The sequence below is a fragment of the Salmo trutta genome, chromosome 4, assembly GCF_901001165.1.
Source record: "Salmo trutta chromosome 4, fSalTru1.1, whole genome shotgun sequence".
Lineage (NCBI taxonomy): Eukaryota > Metazoa > Chordata > Actinopteri > Salmoniformes > Salmonidae > Salmo > Salmo trutta.
Window position 1 is genome coordinate 35574500 of NC_042960.1, and position 17268 is coordinate 35591767.

Below are 17268 nucleotides of genomic sequence, written 5' to 3' on the forward strand. Positions count from 1 at the left end.
AGATGGAGGGAGGAGAAGGGATAGAAATGTCTGGAAGTCTGGAGAAGTGAGGGAAGGGTTAGGTCACGGTGTTAAGGAACAGGGAACGATCAAAGGAGTGGTTGGAGCGAGGGATGCCAGAGGGTGAGGTAAAGCGTGAGAGAGGAAAGGAGGGAGGTAGGAATGAAGGAGTCCTCTGGGGATTTATCCCAGTACAGGACGTCCCAATGTGGAGGAATCTCACTCTCTCTGTCTCTCCCCCTCTATTTCTCTCCATATCTCTCTGAGGTCCAGTCCAGTGAGGAAATAAAAATACTTTTAGTTTTCTCTCTCAATGAGAGTTGGTGAGGGAGTAGTTGGTCAGATCTCGAGGGTGGTTTAAAGACAAAATGGCCTGTATTCACAGTACACACACATACACACACACACACACACACACACACACACACACACACACACACACACACACACACACACACACACACACACACACACACACACACACACACACACATGCACAGAGCTAAAATCATATCTTGTTGCCAAGTGGGCACTAGGCACTGGGCACGGTATTCTTCTTAACAGGAAGTGGTTCTTGCTTCTGGAATGTTAGGAAATCAATCCTTCGCCCTCATAAAGACCTCACATCCTGTCTAATCAGGAAGCAGTCACTCCATTCCACTCATTCTTGATATCCTGTGGCGTTCTGTTCTGTCTGTGAGATGAGCCTCCCGAGTGGAACAGCGGTCTAAGGCACTGCATTGTAGTGCTAGAAGTGTCACTACAGACCTGGGTTCGATCCCGGGCTGTATCACAACCGGTTGCGATTGGGAGTCCCATATGGGGCGGCGCACAATTGGCCCAGTGTCATCTGGGTTAGGGGAGGGTTTGGCCGGGGGGGGGCTTTACAAGTAAGCCGTCATTGTAAATAAGAATGTGTTCTTAACTGGCTTGCCTAGTTAAATAAAGGTTACATAAACAATAAAAATTGTTCTGCCAATCAAAACACAGTCGTCAATGGATACTAGAACAAGAAAAGTGACGCCGTCGGTTGACCATGGTTACGCCACTTGTTAGTTTAACAGTTGGCACGGAGAGATATGGTTATAATGCTGTACTCATGTCCGCTGTAAAACCTAATGAGACTGAAACTGTCCATTCACACACATACTGTACCAGTCCTCAGGGACCTCGGGTCTGAAAACAATACACTGTTTTGAATGAGTTCACATCAGAAGATAATTTAACTACATCTCTCTCTCTCTCGCTCTCACTCTCTTTCACACACACACATGTACACCACACACACACACACACACACACACACACACACACACACACACAAGCACATGAACCACACAGAGACAAACACACACACTAGAACTTTCACAGGGTCTGTCTTTTCTGGCTGCCTTCCTTCTTTTTGTAAAGTAATTCGACCTCATCTGTGTTTTTCCCGGCAAGGCTGTGGCTCATGTTACCTGGCTGTTGGAGGACAACATTTTAAAAACGTAAAAATAAATAGTAATAATGAAAATGTACTTCTGCAAACAATCATCACCTGACACACTGCTGTTGTGAGATTGTGTGAGAGAGAGAGACAGAGAGAGAGAGAGATAGAGTGAGAGAAAGAGAGGTAGCAAAGCACTACACACTTCTGTTTCAGCACATCTGCAGCTACACTAACAACGTTTAAGACTTAAAGCATGCCACATTAACCCGCTCTCCCACCCTCCCGCCCCCCGCTCTCACCCACCAAGGTGCTAATCCAGGATTGGTTGTTAACTGTCAATCCCATTTCCTCTCCAGGTGAAATATGCCCCCCCGTACTCCCCCCTATCAATTACACCCCCCCCTCCCCCAAGCCACTGAGAGCTTTATTTTTTATGACCCAAACATGGAGCCTGGTATTGTGGCAACATTTGACCCTTAACCTCTGACCCTGAAGGACGACCCCAACGCCATTAAACTGACGCTCTCCCACTATTATCCATCCAGACACTTAGAGCTCACTTAGAGGGGTTGCCAGGTAACACGAGAACAAGATGGCAGACACATACCTGGGATATAATGGATAGTTAAAATAGCCAACAATTACTGAGACAGACAGAGGTTGTGTCCTAAATGGCAATCTATTCCCCCTACCCATAGGGTTCTGGTCAAAAGTAGTACACTATATAGGAAATAGGGGGCCGTTTGAGACGCATCCAGACCTCCTCTCCTACCTATCAGGTCCTCTTAAAAGACATTACAGATCTCTTTACGTTGCCAGAAAAACTAGCATATGACATTACATCGCCACAGTTTGCTAGTCAACGAAACTAAACAACAGAACAAACCTAGAATCGAAAGCTAGTGCAGAGCTGTGAAATTAAAGTCGAGCAGCAAAATGAAGGCTGAAAGTCGAGATTGTCCCTTATATTTAACTGGTTTAGACCCCCCACCCAAAGAGTGAACAGCCCTCCTATTAAAGAATAGACAGGGATAGAGAGGAGATGGAACCAATAGTGTGAGCGAGAGTAATAGTGTGTGAGCGAGAGTAATAGTGAGAGAGAGAGAGAGAGAGAGAGAGAGAGAGAGAGAGAGAGAGAGAGAGAGAGAGAGAGAGAGAGAGAGAGAGAACAGTGGAAACTGCGTCAATAGTAACCTCTGAAAAATCCTCAACAGATTCTAACATTTTCTCAGGTGAAAACAATGTCCTGAGCAAATGTTAAATTGGTTTCTTACCAACATATCATATGACAGACCTTGCATACACCCTGCACACCCTAACTGACAAAAAACTAGCCAAAACAAAAGCAAAGTCCTCTCATGCTTTTGAATCAATTTGACATCAATTTTGGAGTTTGCTATACAAACTGATGATAACTTCCATAAGGCTGTAAGTGATCTATAGACAAGGGCTTTCTATGCCATCAAAAGGAACATAAAACTCAACATCCTAATTAGGATTTTGTTAAAAATACTTCAATCAGTTATAGAAGCCATTTCTTTCTGACTTGTCTAGTTAAATAAAGGTTAAACATATATATATAGAATCCATTGCATTCTATTGTTGTGAGGTCTGGGGTCCGCTCACCAACCAATAACAAAAAAAAGCGATGCCCACACATTCACCAATAAAGTCCTAGACCTACAGAGAGATTAACCGAGAGAAGAATCCCCTCAGCCAGCTGGTTCTGGGGCTCTGTTCACAAACACAAACAGACCCCAAGGACAGCAACATAATTAGACCCAACCAAATTATGAGAAAACAAATAACTACACTGAGTGTACAAAACATAAGAAACACCTGTTCTTTCCATGACATAGACCGACTAGGTGAATCCAGGTGAAAGCTATGATCTCTTATTGATGTCACTTGTTAAATCCCATTTAATCAGTGTAGATGAATGGAAGGAGACAGGTTAATTTAAGGAAGGATTCTTAAGCCTTCAGACAATTGAGACATGGATTGTGTATGTGTGCCATTCAGAGGGTGAATGGGCAAGACAAAACATTGAAATGCCTTTGTAGATGGTATGGTGGTAGGTTCCAGGTGCACCGGTTTGAGTGTGTCAAGAACTGCAACGCTGCTGGGTTTTTCATGCTCAACAGTTTCCTGTGTGTATCAAGAATGGTCCACCACCCAAAGCACATCCAGCCATCTTGACAGAACTATGAGAAGAATTGGAGTCAACATACACCAGCATCCCTGTGGAACGTTTCAGACATCTTGTAGAGTCCACTCCCCCGACAAAATTGATGCTGCTCTGAGGGCAAAAGGGGGTGCAACTCAATATTAGGAAGGTATTCCTAATGTTTTGTACACTCAGTATATTTTACACTCTGGAAAGAATCAACCCCAAAAAATGGAGAAAACCGGATTGCTATCTGGCCCTAAACAGAGAATACCCAGTAACAGAATACCTGACCACTGTGACTGACTAAAATTAAGAACATCCTTGACTATGTACAGATTCACTGAGCATAGCCTTGCTATTGAGAGAGGCCGCCATAGGCAGACCTGGCTCTCGAGAGAAGGAAGGCTATGTGCCAACTGCCCACAAAATAGGGTGAAAACTGAGCAACACTTTCCTACCTCCTGTCAACGGTATGACCATATTAGAGACACATATTTCCCACAGATCACACAGACCTACAAAGAATTTGAAAACAAATTAAACATTGATAAACTCCCATGTATGTTAGGCGAAATACAGCAGTGTGCAATCACATTAGCAAGATGTGTGACCCGTTGCCATGAGAAACGAGCAATCAGTGGAGCACAAACCAATATTTGTCTATTGACTTACCTTCCCCTATTACTCATACTACAACTATTTGCACATTGTTAAAAACGCTAGCTGATAACATAACATTTGAAATGTCTTTATCCGTTTGAATCCTTTATGAGTGCAATGTTTACTGTACATTTTGTATGTATTTATTTTTTGTTTCTTCTCACTTTTGTTGATTGACTATTTCAATTGCTTTGGCAATGTAAACATAGGTTTCCCATGCCAATAAAACCCCTATGAATTGGAGAGAGAGAGAGAGAGAGGAAAAGCGAGAGAGAGGGAAACCAAGAGAGAGATGAAAAGCAAGAGATAGGGAAGCCGAGAGAGAGAGAGTGAAACCAAGAGAGAGAGAGAGGGAAATCAAGAGAGAGAGAGAGAGAGAGAGAGAGAGAGAGGGAAAGCGCGAGAGAGAGAAAAAGCGAGAAAGAGGGAAGCCGAGAGAGAGAAAAAGCGAGAAAGAGGGAAGCCGAGAGAGAGAAAAAGCGAGAAAGAGGGAAGCCGAGAGAGAGAAAAAGCGAGAAAGAGGGAAGCCGAGAGAGAGAGGGAAAGCGAGAGAGAGCGAGTTTACAGAAAGACTACTCTCTTCCAGACTGAGAACTACCCAGAGAGCACCTGGCCCTAGCATGTTTATTCTGACCATTAACCAGTGGCAACGGGGAGGAGTTGAAACAAACACCGGTGCACCTGCTAATTCCACCCCCGGGGAAACAAACCACGCTACTCTCCTGCTATTTCCTGTGCCCTTGGGGAGGGGCACTGAGGGTGACTGGTGGGGCGGGCAAACAGAATCACCAGATGATGATGGGGGTAGAGGTCAGGGAGGGGTGCATGGCCGGTGGGCTACACCCGGGTATGAGTGTGAGGGAACAAGAGGTATGAAGAGGCATGTGGGGGAGGTTAAAGGGGTGCACAGAGTCAGGCAGGACAGAGTTCAAACCTTCCTTCATGTGAGAAATCTGTTCCAGACTTGCTAAATGACAACTTATTGGAACCAGACGGGAGAGGGGAGTAGGGAGAAGGGTGTGTATACAGTACTACACTACACTTTGAAATCATTACATCTCGTCCTCTAGCCTCGCCCTTCAGACTAAAGAGCAGGGACAAAGTATTAAACCGATACTGACACACACACACACAGACAGCTCAGCTTCTCATCAAGCCCCCTCACCAACCCGAAATGACAACAACAACAACCCCCCCCCCCGCTAACCGCTAACCGCTAACACACAGTTACACTCACAGTGAGGAGAGGAAAACTATCCGGCCCCTCTAACGCCGTCGTCACCATCCTCATTCCCCTTTTTCCTCTCAGCTGCCTCCTTCTCCTCGTCACTGCCCTCCTCTCTTCACTCTCACTGTCCACCTTCTTTACTCCCCCTCTCCCTGCCTCCCTGCTGACGCTGTGCTGAAGGGAATTATGAAGCATAACAGCCGACAGCATAACAACACACCATCTAACCGCCTCAGGTGGAACACCCATGTCTCCAACTCCCCTTCTACCCCCTAACCCACCTAACACAGGGATTTTCTTTCCCTCAGTCCCCATCGCATGGGGGTGTAGGTTCTACAGAGTACCGCACCGTAAAGCAGGGCTTTGGGAGCTCTGCGATCTGTGGAGGGAGCAACCGGGAATGAAAATGGACCATGGAAGCACCAAATCCGTCACCTAGAGAATGGCTACGTCCTATTGTCACACACTACACATAGACAAACAGGTTAAAAAGTACATTGAGTGAGAAAAACGGAGACGAGAACAAGAGAACAGGCAGGGGGCATGAAGAGTGAGGGGAGGCGGGAAAGGAAAGAGGTGGAGGTAGGAGGATCAGGGGGGAGAGAGGGAGAACAGTGAAGGGGTTGTATGGGGCCTGAAATCATATTAGTCTGATGTGTGAAAGAAAATTGAGGGAGGGAAGAAGGGAGGGAGAGAGGGAGGAGAGGAGGGAGAGAGGGAGGAGAGGAGGGAGAGAGGGAGGAGAGGAGGGAGAGGGGTTGGTGGAGGTAGGGGGTCTGTATCTTGTGAGTGAAAACATATTAGTCCAGTGTGTGATTGGTCATTTAGTATCAGTGGGTGACAGTGTGTTAGAGAACTCATTCTCTCCGTCAGTGTCTGGGCCCCATTGTGAAGCAGGCCCCAGTGTACAGCTCGCTCCCCAGGCCCTCTGTCTGTCAGTATGTCTGGGGCCCTGTCGTGTAGTCAGGGTTTAGTGATGCGGGTACACTGACAGACAGGAGCAGGGAAATGATACGTACCACAGAGCACAGCATGAGGACATGAGGAGACCACTTAGGGAGAGATACATGGGACAGGAAGGAGAGAAAGAGGGGGGGACAGAGAGAGAGAGAGAGGGAGAGAGAGGGGGTGAGAGAAAGAGAGAGAGAGAGAGAGGGGAAGGGACAGAAAGAGACAGTGTGAGAGAGAGAGAGAGAGAGAGAGAGAGAGAGGAGTATGAGAGAGAGAGAGAGCGAGAGAGAGAGAGAGAGCGCGAGAGAGAGAGAGGGGAATGGACAGAAAGAGACAGAGTGAGAGAGAGAAAGAGAGAGAGAGAGGAATGGACAGAAAGAGAGAGTGAAAGAGAGGAGTGTGAGAGAGAGAGAGAGAGAGAGAGAGAGAGAGAGAGAGAGAGAGAGAGAGGGAAGGAAGGAAGGAAGGAAGGAAGGGAAGGAGAGAGGGAGAGAGAGCGAGAGAGAGAGAGAGAGAGAGAGAGAGAGATGGGTGGTTTCTAAGAATGAGAGTGGCTGCAGGGTGTGGGTAAACAGAGAGCTATATAGTAGGTGATTTACAAGCCATGTTAGAATGTCTCTAAACATGATCTCACCAAAGACAACACAAAGCACACTACAGCAGATCTGTTTCAGTCACATTCCTCTCTCACCTCGGTCTGTCTCTGTCTCTCACTCTATGCTCATCCTCTTGCTCTCTCTTTCTCTTACTCTTGCACCCTTTCTTCCTAAATTACAAAATTGTTAAAGTCTACCTTCAATTTAGTTTCACTTTCTTCTGTACTGAGAACAACAGAAGATCTCCAAATCTTTTTCCCTCTCTCTCCCTTTCTCTCTCTTTCCCTGTCTCTCTGATGGACAGTAGCTCAATGTCTTGCCTTGAGTCTCAATGTCCTTACATGGGGGTTGTGTGTGTGTGTGTGTGATGTGGTGCCATGTCAGTGTCACGCAATGAAGCATTATTCTACAGGCTGACGCCACGCTCACGACCTCGGCACCAGCCGCTATCGCCACGGAGATTACCCCCTTCTGATTTACAACACCCCACTACCCCCGACCCAGGCCGTATATCCTACTGGGGCATCACTGACCCCTCCCTCCCCAAACCTCCTCCCAGTGTGAGTATGTTTGTGTCACCCCCCCAAACCCAAAACCTAGAACCCTAGGCCTTTCCTTACCCATCTCCCCAGCTGTGGGCTGTAGTCATGTCACAAATGGTGCTCTCTTCTGACCCCCCCAGAGAGTATTCGGACAGGGCTACATGGGCCTCCACTGTCAACAGTGTGTGTTTGTATGTGTGTGTGTGTGTGTGTGTGTGTGTGTGTGTGTGTGTGTGTGTGTGTGTGTGTGTGTGTGTGTGTGTGTGTGTGTGTGTGTGTGTGTGTTAGATACTGTAACTACGCCAGCTTCTCAAAACCCGCCATCTTTAAATACTAGTGTGTGTGACCTGTAACCTGTGGAGTCAGTCTGCAGGTTGTGGCAGTAACCCTAAAGCTAGGGCAGGGGTGAGGATTTCACGGTGAGTGGAGGGACAACACATGGAACGATAACAGCTGACGACACGGCCCCCTGGTCACACACTACCACAGACACACACACACCCCTCCTGTGTCCTCAGTCAGACAGACGACTCCAGCGCAGAGCGATCCGTAGGACAGGGTACAGAGTGATCCCCCTGTAAGGAGTGGAAGGGCGCATGGATGGGTCTGAGGGGTCACTGGCCTAAACCTCTCTCCTAAGCTAGCATAAGAACAGGGGAGCATGCTGAGAGAGACAGGTGGGGTTATACTGTACATTGCACAAGCACACACCCTCCTAAAAAGCAGACATGAATCATAGCCTATACATTGGGGAGCTACAAACCCATTGGACACACTTCATATGTGTGTCACGCGTGAGGCGTGTAACTCAGCCTGGCTGTAGAGTAGAGGGCAGGGGATAACAAACTACATTTTTTTCTTCCCTTCCAGCAATGGGGAACATCCCGCACCCCCCATTTCTGACAAGTTATAAATAGCTCTCTAAGGTATGCAATGACTGACAAGACAATAGTGAAACTGATGATGCACTACCCAATTTCGATTACAACTTTCAAGAGTAAGTTGAAAGCCGGATAAAACAATGTTTTGGGGGGGACCCAACATCCCCCTCTGCTGACCCCTCGTGTCTCCCCTAGTGGGCGCGCCGCACAGCTTGGGAATCACTGTTCTCGGGTATCAGCCATGTAGTGTAGTGTGTTTTAGGGTGTCAGACATGTAGTGTAGTGTGTTTTAGGGTGTCAGACATGTAGTGTAGAGTGTTCTAGGGTATCAGACATGTAGTGTAGTGTGTTCTAGGGTATCAGACATGTAGTGTAGAGTGTTCTAGGGTGTCAGACATGTAGTGTAGAGTGTTTTAGGGTGTCAGACATGTAGTGTAGAGTGTTCTAGGGTATCAGACATGTAGTGTAGTGTGTTCTAGGGTATCAGACATGTAGTGTAGAGTGTTCTAGGGTGTCAGACATGTAGTGTAGAGTGTTTTAGGGTGTCAGACATGTAGTGTAGAGTGTTTTAGGGTGTCAGACATGTAGTGTAGAGTGTTTTAGGGTGTCAGACATGTAGTGTAGAGTGTTTTAGGGTGTCAGACATGTAGTGTAGAGTGTTTTAGGGTGTCAGACATGTAGTGTAGAGTGTTTTAGGGTGTCAGACATGTAGTGTAGTGTGTTTTAGGGTGTCAGACATGTAGTGTAGAGTGTTTTAGGGTGTCAGACATGTAGTGTAGTGTGTTCTAGGGTATCAGACATGTAGTGTAGAGTGTTCTAGGGTGTCAGACATGTAGTGTAGTGTGTTCTAGGGTATCAGACATGTAGTGTAGTGTGTTCTAGGGTATCAGACATGTAGTGTAGTGTGTTCTAGGGTATCAGACATGTAGTGTGTTTTAGGGTATCAGACATGTAGTGTGTTCTAGGGTATCAGACATGTAGTGTGTTCTAGGGTATCAGACATGTAGTGTGTTCTAGGGTATCAGACATGCAGTGTAGTGGGTTTTAGGGTATCAGACATGCAGTGTAGTGGGTTTTAGGGTATCAGACATGCAGTGTAGTGGGTTTTAGGGTATCAGACATGCAGTGTGTTCTAGGGTATCAGACATGCAGTGTAGTGGGTTTTAGGGTATCAGACATGTACTGTAGTGGGTTTTAAGGTCTCAGACATGTATCATGTTTTAGAGGGATCTTTCATGTCTGCATGTCATGTTCCAATTGTCACAGGACGATCATGCACTCTGTGGTAAACACCTAGGCTGCATCTGTGCATGCACATGGTCCTAGTCAATAGCAGTGCACTATATAGGGAATAGGGTGCCACTGCAGATGCAGACCTACACAAACACAGAGGTCATAGGGATCTGTTGAACTCTATGTCATGTCCAGTCACATATGAAGTCACTCACACATAAAGTCCCTCACATATGAATTTACTCATCTAGTAAGCTTATTTAACCCAGAGGCAGCTCTCATTTACAGTGCCATCTACCACATCCTACTGGTAGAGGACACAACTCAACTATGCAACTACTGTACTGTGTAAAATAAGGTGTGTGTGTGTGTGTGTGTCATGTATGCTGCTACGTGACACATTGCCTTAGCCCTCCTGTCATCGGCCCGGTCCTGGGTAAAATAGAGAGTGCGAGGCTCTGTTACAGCGCTATAACACTGGACTAATACACCATGCCTCTGTCTCTCACACAAACACACACACAGATACGTGCACAACTACACACACACCAATGCAAGTATACGGGTGCACACACACACACACGCACGCGCACACACACACACACACACACACACACACACACCTCTATTACATTGTGACCGACATGGAGGCCACAGTCCTTCAGCAGTCATGGTCTCTCTCAACACCCCTCTACAAAGAAACACATACACCACCTCACACTCATCGTCCATGTCACCATGTCATGGTCCCGTGTAGCTCAGTTGGTAGAGCATGGTGTTTGCAACGCCAGGGTTGTGGGTTCGATTCCCACGGGGGACCAGTACGGAGAAAAAAAAATGTATGAAATGTATGCATTCACTACTGTAAGTCTGCTAAATGACTAAAATGTCAAATGTAAATCACACTGCCAGCATGGTGTATGGACAACATACAGCTGTTGTGAGAGCACAGGAGGACCATTCAAACTTAACACCTATTACTATACAATAATACCAAACACACACTCAAAGGCAGATGTACAACAAGCATATACTGTAATAGCCATGCTACTATTGAACAGCCTTTCAAACAATGCCTGTGTGAGTATTGATGCATATTCATGTCTTACCTGAGTGGTGTCAGAGGGAAAGGGGGATACCTAGTCAGTTGTACAACTGAATGCATTCAACTGAAATGTGTCTTCCGCATTTAACCCATCCCCTCTGAACCAGAGAGGTGCGGAGATACAGTCAGGGCCCAGGAGGAGAGGAGAGAAAAACACAACAGTTAATATAAGGCTCAAAAGCTTATGTATAGTTATGAACTTAATGAGGACAGACGTTCCACTAGCTGAACGCCTAGCCAACATCCAATGGAACAGCGTGGCGCAAAATACAAAAACCTCAAAAATCCAATAATTTCAATTTCTCAAACATACGACTATTTTACACCATTTTAAAGAAACACTTCTCCTTAATCCAACCACATTGTCCGATTTCAAAAAGGTTTTACAGTGAAAGCAAAACATTAGATTATGTTAGGAGACTACATAGACCAAATTAACCACACAGCCATTTTCCAAGCAAGCATATATGTCAATAAAACCCAAAATACAGCTAAATGAAGCACTAACCTTTGATGATCTTCATCAGATGACACTCCTAGGACATTATGTTACACAATACATGTATGTTTTGTTCAATCAAGTATATATTTATATCCAAAAACAGCTTTTTACATTGGCGCGTGATGTTCAGAAAATGTATTCCCACCAAAAACTTCCGGTGAATTTACAAAAATACTCCTCATAAACATTGACAAAATACATAACAATTATTTTAAGAATTATAGATACAGAACTCCTTTATGCAACCGCTGTGTCAGATTTTAAAATAGCTTTACAGAGAAAGCACATTTTTCAATATTCTGAGTATGTAGCTCTCCATCACGGCTAGCTATTCAGACACCCGCCAAGTTCGGGGCAACCTAAACTCAGAATTAGTGTTAGAAATATGCTCTTACCTTTGCTGATCTTCGTCAGAAAGCACTCCCAGGACTGCTACTTCCACAAGAAATGTTGTTTTTGTTCGAAATAATCCATAGTTATGTCCAAATACCCCCGTTTTGTTTGTGCGTTCAAGTCACTATCCAAAGCGTAACGCGCTAGCTCAATTCGAGACACAAAAAGTCAAAATGTTCCATTACCGTACTTAGAAGCATGTCAAACGCTGTGAAAATCTGTCAAACGCTGTTTAAAAATTGTATTTTTAACGTAAAATTGCGATAATATTCCAACCGGACAATAGCATATTCATTCAAGGAGAAAAAGAAAAAACAGCGTGCTCGCGGGAACGCGCATACCCAATCCCTTTGTCCTCAGGCAGACCACTCAGTAACTGAGCTCCTATACTCTGCCCAGAGACAGGAGAAGGCTCAATCCACTTTCTGAAGGCTTTAGACAGCCAATGGAAGCCTTAGAAAGTGCAACGTAACAGCACAGATACTTTAGTTTCGAAAGGGACTAGAAAGAAGAACTACATTTCTCAGATCCTCCACTTCCTGGTCGACTTTTTCTCAGGTTTTTGCCTGCCATATGAGTTCTGTTATACCCACAGACACAATTCAAACAGTTTTTAGAAACTTCAGAGTGTTTTCTATCCAAATCTACAAATAATTTGCTGGAAACACTTATCTCCCTCACTAGCTTTAAGCACCAGCTGTCAGAGCAGCTCACAGATCTCTGCACCTGTACATAGCCCATCTTTAATTGAGCCCAAACTACTACCTTTTCCCCTACTGTATTTATTTATTTTATTTATTTTGCTCCTTTGCACCATATTATTTATATTTTAACTTTTAACTTTCTTCAAACTACAAATCTACCTTTCCAGTGTTTTTCTTGCCATACTTTATTTACTCTGCCACCATGGCATTTTTTTGCCTTTACCTCCATTATCTCACATCATTTGCTCACATTGTATATAGTCTTGTTTTTTTTCTACTGCATCATTGATTGTATGTTGTTTTACTCCATGTGTAACTCTGTGTTTTTGTATGTTGTCGAACTGCTTTGCTTTATCTTGGCCAGGTCGCAATTGTAAATGAGAACTTGTTCTCAACTTGCCTACCTGGTTAAATAAAGGTGAAATAAATAAAAATAAAAATAAATTTCTGGGCAAGAGTAGTAACCAGTTTAAATCGGGTACGTTTTTTCAAACCGGCCGTGAAAATACTGCCCCCTATCAGGATAACCACTAAATGGCTATCAAAATCATTATTAAAGTTATTCTAACAGTATTGTACTGTAACGGAAAGGTCATGTTCATTAGGGCACAGTGTAGCAAAACAACACAAACCCTTCTTATTGGACAAGTTCAAATAGAACCTCCCTGTTCTACTCCATTTCATTGTTTTCTCCCGTTTCACGCCTACTGAACATGACCCAGGATTTATTTGTACCCTTTCTTTCAGAGAGCCTTGTATTGTCCCAGAGAGTACCACTCCTGCACCCACACACTGTACAAGGGCACACACAACCTCTCTCTCTCTCTCTTTTAATGGGTGTTAGTGACGTCTCAGCCAGCCTGGTTCCGCCTCATTGACTGTGATTAATTCTCCACCGCTCTTTCCCATGATTCTCAGCGTGGCCGTGGCAGACACTGACCACTGGGCAGACACTGACCTCACTCTCGGCATGCTGGGAACCGGGAGTGGATGCTGACTGCACTTTTCACCTTTCAGCTATGTTCTACCCTGTCAGGATTGGTGTGTGTGTGTCTGCGTGTTGGGTGGAGGGGGGCTCTAAAGGTGAGTTATGGCATTAAGGGTTATGAGGACAACATGGTAAAATACCAATACCTTCCAGAGCCTCACAACCATGGTAATTACAATTACAGCTGATAACTCATGCATAATGGAGATGGATGGGGTCAGTCGGTGGGATGCCTAGGTCATGTGCCAGCTAATTCACCCTGATGACTCCTCGCTAGCCTATAGCATGCCAGGCTAATAGCTAGCGTACCATTATTGACTAGGGCTAAATATTTCAGCACAAAATACACAATGGACTCCAATTTACTGTATGCAACACAAAAAAAAATGGTATTGTTGTGAAACGTTATCATGACCTTTCAACCCTCGAGCTGAAACCTACAAAAAATAACAGGTTGATAAGGATCTGCGAAAGCGCCAGAAACTGAACACTGATCAAATGTGTTAATAATCCCCCGTATTCATCCTCAAGTAAGTGAGCAATATGAAACCTAGCTCAGGTTTACGTCCGTGTTGCTGACTGCTTTATACCAGAGTTGCAATAATCTGCTTTTAAATTTAACGCTCAATAAAAGTTACAGGGACAAAATCCTGGTGGGGCTCATCATAGGTAAATATACACCAGCCGGGGAGTGGGTGGGGAGAAATGAAACATACACTGAAACAATCCCAATGATGTTGGCATATCCATCTGCTTAATCTGAACACACAATAGCCTTCTGGGTGGCCAGGGCTTTACAGCAAAACGTTGATTCCTTAGAAGTGTGTGTGCGTGTCATCTCTAACATCCCGCTATGTCCTGTCCAGTAGGAGAGGATGAATACAAAGAGGTCAGAGAGATTTGGTTTCCCGTAAAACAAACGTCCTCTAGATCAACAGGATTCAGCTCCCCAGTACACACACATGCACGCACACACACAGAAGCTCTCATCTCCACATAGCCTCCTATACCTCTCTGTCATACATTACACTCCCACTAATATTTCCAACCTAATCTACTATACCTCACCTCTACTACCACACATACTCCCACCCAGTGGCGGTTCTAGCTTGTATGTTTCCCTGGGCAACCCCCCCCCCCATCAGAGCCACAAATAAATAATCATAACATTTAAAACTATATAAATATAAAAATATATGCAAAAATAAGACTCATTAAAATCAAAAAGAAGTAACAAAGACAAATAGAAACAAATTTGTGTTGATTTGGCACTCAAGCATCAACACATTACTCATCCCCTACCATTCCAGTGTTTTACTTGCTATATTGTATTTACTTTGCCACCATGGCCTTTTTTTGCCTTTACCTCCCTTATCTCACCTCATTTGCTCACATTGTATATAGACTTATTTTTCTACTGTATTATTGACTGTATGTTTGTTTTACTCCATGTGTAACTCTGTTGTTGTATGTGTCGAACTGCTTTGCTTTATCTTGGCCAGGTCGCAATTGTAAATGAAAACTTGTTCTCAACTTGCCTACCTGGTTAAATAAAGGTGAAATATATATATATATATTTTAAATCCCCTAGTACTGTCAAGCAAGAGTCAACACTAAACCAATTCACCTTGGTGGTGTGCAGATTGGTTTTATATTATTCTTAACGATTTCGCACAAACCAGAAAAAAATGCAATTGTTGTTTATTTGGTAGCATTTCGTAGTGTTACTGATTTGACTAGTTGCGTTAGTACTGTACAAAGTTAGAGGTGCGCTATTTGAAAGATTCCCCCGCTCCCCCTACCTCGGGCTTCCAGTGGGGAGACCTGAGGTCAACCTACCACCGCCTCTCTCCCCATCTCATACTTCTGAGTGGGAGACTTTCCCAGGCAGTAGCCTGCCTAGCTCACAATCTAGAATCAGGGTGCCAACTCCGACAAGGTTAATTGACCCACAGTCCCACACGGTGACATCATATCATTGACGTGATGTCAAATGAACGATAGAAAACCGATCGCGCAAATATCACCATTCCGATTTTTTTGTGCGGGCGCCCGTGCCACCCCCGGCTAGATGCTGCCCTGGGCGGCTGCCCATGTCACCTATACCTAAATCCGCCACTGCTTCCACCTACTCTATATCTCTAGCAAATAATGTTCAAGTCAAAATGTACATCATAAAAAAGCTATGTCAATTTCCTCCACACACATATGCTGTACATAGACTGTTAGCCATTTTTGTAATTTTATCAGAAACTTACTGTATTGAATCAACGGGATGATACTGTATAACCTGAATGTAGTAGAAAACAGTAAAATACCATACATTTGTTTTAAAGCACACTGTAAGACCTTTCTGTAATTTCACTGTAGAATGCACAGTAAAATACCGTAAATGTGTTTAAAAGCATTAATTATGTTGCATTGTGGGAAAATGTTGTTGGCAGGGGAAGAGTCTATGGCTCATTAACATATTTTAAGGCGTGCCTTGTAAGAGGCTATATTAGTTAGAATGCTGTACCTCACAGAATACAGTAACATACCATATTTTAGGAATTCTACAAACCTTGTCCTGAAACTCTACACTAAATACAGAATCTTTGGAATCGCCAAAAACCTTTTGAACACTAGTGGGTGTGTGGTATTGTATATAGGAAACAGATCAGAGTGCCAGCAAGTCTCAAGCCTTAAAACCTCTCTGGCGCAGGCGTGCCGCTAGCGACCCACCTCGACAACATCCTGTGAAATGACAGAGCGCCAAATTCAAAATACAGAAATAGTCATAATAAACATTCATAAAAATACAAGTGTTATACATCGGCTTAAAAATTAACTTCTTGTTAATCCAGCCGCTTTGTCAGATTTCAAAACGGCTTTACGGCGAAAGCATACCATGCGATTATCTGAGGACAGCGCCCCGCTTACAAAAGCATACAAACATTTTCCAACCAAGTAGAGGAGTCACGAAAGTCAGAAATAGCGATAAAATTAATCACTTACCTTTGAAGATCTCCATCTGGTTGCAGTCACAAGAGTCCCAGCTACACAATAAATGTTTGTTTTGTTTGATAAAGTCCCTCTTTATATCCCAAAAACTCTGTTTTGTTGGCGCATTTTGTTCAGTAGTCCACTGGCTCAAAGGCAGTCAAAACATGCAGACGAATACATCCTAACAGTACCGGTAAAGTTCGTCGAAACATGTCAAACTAAGTTTTTAATTTATCCTCAGGTTGTCAATTGTCTAAATAATCAATAATATTTCAACCGGACAATAGCGTATTCAATAGAAAGGAAAAACAATGAAGGGCGTGCACACGGTCAGGCGCACAAACCAGCACTGCATGCTTCCTCAGCCCACCGACAGAAAGGTCTCATTCTTCTTCATTTTTCAGAAAACAAGCCTGAAACAATGTCTAAAGACTGTTGACATCTAGTGGAAGCCATAGGAACTGCAATCTGGGTCCTAACTCATTAGATACTCAATCGAAAACTACCCACATCAAAAAATCCCACTTCCTGGATGGATTTTCCTCGGGTTGTCGCCTGCCATATCAGGTCTGTTATACTCACAGACATTATTTGGAAACTTTAGAGTGTTTTCTATCCAAATCTACCAATTATATGCATATCCTAGCTTCTGGGCCTGAGTAACTTTGGGCATGCTTGTCATCCAGACATCAAAATACTGCCCCCAAGCCATAAGAAGTTTTAATAGTTGAGTGGCTAACCATGTCCTTTTGATTTGTTTTGCCCTGTAGTCACTGTCAATTTAGAAGCCATTGTTAAGGCCTTGTTAAGTTCATGTGATATAAAACACCAAGAAGTATATGACAAGATATCTTGTTGTAATAAAAAAAATTGAAGACAAATGTATCCTTAAATGGAT

At 44.1% G+C, this 17268-nt stretch overlaps 1 pseudogene; it reads right to left on the reverse strand.

The window, feature by feature from the left end:
- LOC115193017 (GDP-mannose 4,6 dehydratase-like) overlaps positions 1-17268 on the reverse strand; it is a 177148-nt pseudogene that overhangs the window by 75377 nt on the left and 84503 nt on the right.